Source organism: Siphateles boraxobius, unplaced genomic scaffold (genome assembly GCF_051911475.1).
Source record: "Siphateles boraxobius isolate OS27281-9 unplaced genomic scaffold, OSU_SipBor_1 6, whole genome shotgun sequence".
NCBI lineage: Eukaryota > Metazoa > Chordata > Actinopteri > Cypriniformes > Leuciscidae > Siphateles > Siphateles boraxobius.
Window position 1 is genome coordinate 34885278 of NW_027509186.1, and position 4956 is coordinate 34890233.

Sequence of the window (4956 nt, forward strand, 5' to 3'; positions counted from 1 at the left end):
TTACTAAGGAAATATATGTTTTAAAGTTTTTTAACAGGTGGTCCTAGAGGCAAAGTTGCTCAAAATTAGGAGCTCTGCCATATGGTATGAATACCGTGGGCATGTGTGGAAACTTACGTGATATAAAATCACTTACGCAAGTAAAAAAAAATGCGAAGGCACCCCCGGTGGCCGATTTCTTTTGAATTTCTCATAAGCCTCTGGGCCGTGAGTCAAACTGGCCCAGCGAGTTTCGTTAATCTTGTCTGACAGCAGCTCAAACTTCATTGGCTGATGGCGGCTGTGTGTCAAAATACGCAAATGTACTTGTAGACAATCACAGCACCTCGGACAAAGCCACCACATGAAAGTTTTCATGTCAATTGGACTGACTGTTGCATAGCTATATTTTTTATTTCATTTTATAGCGCCACCGACTGGCCAGTTGCCGCTTCTTTTTCACGCAGACACAGACCGAGCCGATCAAATACGATATGTGCGTTTGGTTTGTCTTGATCCAAGAATTCCAACTATATGAGAAACTTGAGCCTTAAACGAGTTAGGAGTTATACTTTTGATCGCTGTAGCACCACCATCCAGCTGATTGGGGCGAGCCTTGGTGGCGTTGTAGACGGGGTGAGTACTACCATTCTTTAATGTTTCAAGTCTCTACGACTTACGGTTTAGTCTGCCCGATCAGTTTTAGGGGAGAATGCTGATCCTTGGACATTTTAACAATTACAATAGGGTTTCAGTGCTATGTGCTTCAACCCCTCATCAGGCCTCATCCTGAAGTCAACTCAGTTATCCAAATAGTAAAGAAACTGTAAAGAAAGAAGGTCCTACTAGCAGGTAGCAACTAAACAAACAAACTATCGTCTGCATTTAATACATGTAATATAACATCATATGTGTGATGTAAAACAATTATTTTATCAACACCACGCTGTAAATAGTTTACTAGGTTCCACAGCCAATTATTTTCCAAACCCTGAGACTTTGTAGCTCGATGATGAACTGCATCATGGATTTAGACATGGATTATTATGAGCTGCAGTAAAGAAACCTTGCTGAAGATGAAAGCTTTCAGATATCAAGATTACAGAATACACAAAATCACTGTAATCTAATTTTTGTAACAACTGATATTTGAATTGAGAGTGTTTTAAAAGGTGCTTTAAATGTTGTATATGCATTGATGGTGTTTAAGTTTGTTCATCCAAACTTTTATTTAAATATACCTGCATACATGTTTCAGAAGTTTAGCAATATCATTTTTTAAAACATTTTTTCTTATGACTTTTTTTAATTTTTTTGTCTGTCTGATCTCTCCTCTGCTCTATGATCCTGATAGATGAACCTGTACTAACCCCAAACGCAGGGTATAAGGGTTCAGTGAAAGTGGTGTGGACTCTGTGAAGGAGAGTCATTGTGTCAGAAATGCTGTAGAAGGTTCCTGCTCTGTGATCCAGATACACTCCTATTCTAGAGGAGCATGAGGGGATTGAGACTTGGGCTTTATCATGAACGAAATCGACATTCTGTTGAAGCCAAGTCTACAGTCATAATTTTTTCCTTTACATTCAATATCTCTGTAACAAACTGCTACAGCCCACTCGTTCCCACTGCACTCGACCTCCCAGTAACAGCGATCATACAAACCCTCTCGACACAAGACATTCCAATATCCATCAAATCGCTCAGAGTGATCAGGATATTGTTGCTCTTCAACTGAATGTGATGCTTTTCTGTTCCCTTCTGACAAGATGAGGTTTTTGTGTGCTGTGTTTGGATCCAGGTTAAGTTCACAGTAATCTAAGGAAAATGGTTGCACACAAACAGAATTACAAACGTTTATTATTATTATTATTATAATTTTCTTTATATTTCACTTGACTGATATTTATCAATTAACATGTGTTTGTGAGCAATAGCTCAACTTACATTGCCAAAATGTATTTGGAGTCTTTGGTTCTGGAGTCTGTGCAACATGAACATTTGACACTGAAAACATGATAAGCAAATCAACAATAAAGTCAATATTTAGGTGTAATCATACATAGAATAAATGTCACATTTTATATTCTAAGAAAAAGCATTAAGACCTTCTCGAGATATTCTGGCTGTTTGCTGATGACAGATGTCCAAAACCTCCTTTAACGCTGAGATTGAAATGTCTTTAAAGGACAGATGAGTGTGTTGAGTGATGGGAACGTCTTCAAATGTGGGTAAAACACATACAGACTGACAGCTCTGAAATGAGAATAATAATTCAGACTTAATTTGTGAATGCATGACACTTTTTCCATAAGATAAACTATTTATGTGATATGGTTGTGGAAAGTCCACACTGAGATAGAAATTAGAAGAACACTGAGATTAGAAATATAAAAACAAAATGTATTACCTTCAGACACTGGATCTGATCATCATTAATCAGAAGTTTGTCAATCTCTGCTTGTGTTTTTCTGAGTTCTGTCAGCTCTTGATCCAGATGTTTGAGAAGTTCCTCTGCTCGATCTATCTCAGTCTTCTCCTGAGCTCTGATCTGCTCTTTAATCTCAGAGCGTTTCTTCTCAAGAGAGCAGATGAGCTCAGTGAAGACCTTCTCAATGTCCGTCATGGTCTCTAGCGCTGAACTCTGTTGGACAGGAACAACAGCCTAAATACTGCATTTATAATACCAATTTCAATTAAATTACTCCATTATCACAAAACTTTTACAAATCCAGACAGTGATTATGCATTCTATCAGTCAAATTAACTGGTAAAATTAAAATGTGTCTTGTTTATAGCGGATAAGTTTTCCAAGGATTTTCAATACTTTATATTACAAAGAACTGAAAGTTACATTCCCAGAAAAAAATAGCATTGTTTGTATGTGCAAATCTCCATACAAAACTGCATACGAGTATGTTTTTGGTCTTGTTTTTATGCTGGAAATGTCGCTTAAGATTCTCCGTAGGATCTGTAATAATACGTCATACAAGACCTGTAAACATCACTGGCATCTTCTGATACTCACTTTAAAAGACTTCAGAGCTTCACTGAGTTCCCTCTGACCTCTCTCTCGCTCCTGGATCAGCTTCTGACACGACACCTTTATCTCCTTTAACTCTTTCTGAAGATGTTAACATAAAAGAAGTAATTTAAACAGGTAATTTAAATAAATAAATAACTTTGACTAAAATTATAAACTCAAGAAAAAAGACAACTACCTGAAATAAGACAAGCATTGATTACCTTTTTACTAGTCCATTCTGAATCCACAGACACTACACTGTGGTTTTTATGATTGTCAGTAACACACAAACAACAAATACACTGACGATCATCCTGACAGTAAATCTCCTGAATTTTTCCATGACTGAGACAGATGTTCTCGTGAATGTGTCTGGAAGCTTTGACTAGTTTGTGCTTCATAAACGCAGGAGATTGATAGTGAAGCTGCAGGTGAGTTTGACAGAAGGAGGCCAAGCACTGCAGACAGGACTTTACAGCTCTGTTCTTCTCTGTAGTGCAAACATCACACTCCACAGCAGCCGTTTGTAGGGACGTCTTCTGCAGCGTCTCCATCATCTCAGCTATCAGAGTGTTCTTCTTCAGTAGAGGTCTCTGACTGAAGCTCTCTCTGCATTGGGGACAGCGGTACGGCGGCCCCTGCTCCTTCTGGCCCCAGCAGTCAGTAATACAGCTCATACAGTAACTGTGTCCACAGGGAATCGTCACCGGCTCCTTCAGAGGATCCAAACAGACTGGACAGCTGAACTGATCCACACACTGACTCGCTGCAGATTCACACATTTCTTTGCAGTGTTCAAAGATGAACAGATTCTCAGCTTCTGTAATTAGGGCTGTTTTGGCAAGAAAAGTAACATTAGTTGTCAAATGCTTGAGTGAAAGGATGGATACTGTCAAGATTTTACCCAATCCAAGTATTTAAAGTAACACCAGGTAACTTTTGCTCTCGGGGTCCCCCTACAATTGGGAAACAGTATTGTCCTCTACTACTGTCGTAAACTCTGTCATCCTGCATTTGTTGACAACCATGATAGCCCTGAACACTGTAGGAGGAGGTCACATGCAGGTGTTCTGCTTGCGTCGCGTGTGAAATGTCTTCATCCCAGGTACAGTGGCATATATTTCAGCATGTCATATGAATATAATTTCATGGGTTTTATTTTTTTTCTAGCGACAAATGATCGCGATGATCACGTTTACAAGCCAGTGTCATTATAGTAGCCTAGTCTATTGGTTACCGTTTTACTGAATCTATATGATACTTCAATGCAATCTTTGAGTTGTAGATAATAACCATATATCGTCAATATTATAATATCAAGCTACCATAAATAAATCTGCAAATTTTACAAATCGATTTGCATTATAGCTTGAGGCAAGACAAATAATCATTACCTGATTCATGAAGATAAACGGAGGATAAGATAGCTTCCGTAACATAGTCAGGCAGACAAAAAAACACCCCAGACTACGGGGTGTCATTGGTTGTTGCGTTAAATGTTACCCAGATACAATAGTGCTATTTTCTGATTGGCTAACAACACCAGACGAACAACACCAGAGGAGACGCGCTTGAATTCATGCCTGTTCCACAGTGAGAGCGGCGCGGCCAGAGTTTTGGGCGCCGCGGCATATTAAATATATTATAAATAGTTTTTCAGCGTGAGAAATAATGTGTGGCGGGAGAGCGTGACAAAAGACCGAAATGAGTGACTGTCACGCTCAATGCGTGACACTTGACAGCCCTGCGATTTTAAGGAAGTGGGGGTGGTGGTGGAAGTGACGTATATGCCGTAAAGCAGTCGAGTTTTGTAGTTCTCTTTGTTCGCCGGTTACTACCCGAAACCCGAAGTTTAAAAGTACGATTAAAAACGCTACAGACCCCATCAGGCTATGGCAGACGTGTCATTCAACCTATTGTAAGTCGATGTACCATCACAAGAGACTTGGAAATAT

The 4956-nt window shown here is 39.2% G+C and overlaps 1 pseudogene across 1 annotated transcript; it reads right to left on the bottom strand.

Annotated features, from left to right (window-relative positions):
* Window positions 1-1183: 1183 nt before the first annotated feature.
* On the bottom strand, window positions 1184-3838 carry LOC143715323 (E3 ubiquitin/ISG15 ligase TRIM25-like; annotated as a pseudogene). The gene is made up of 6 exons (XR_013195717.1): window positions 3223-3838; window positions 3005-3100; window positions 2387-2620; window positions 2085-2232; window positions 1924-1983; window positions 1184-1794 (listed from the first exon to the last, which is right to left on the bottom strand). The product of XR_013195717.1 is annotated as an E3 ubiquitin/ISG15 ligase TRIM25-like (transcript).
* Window positions 3839-4956: the final 1118 nt, after the last annotated feature.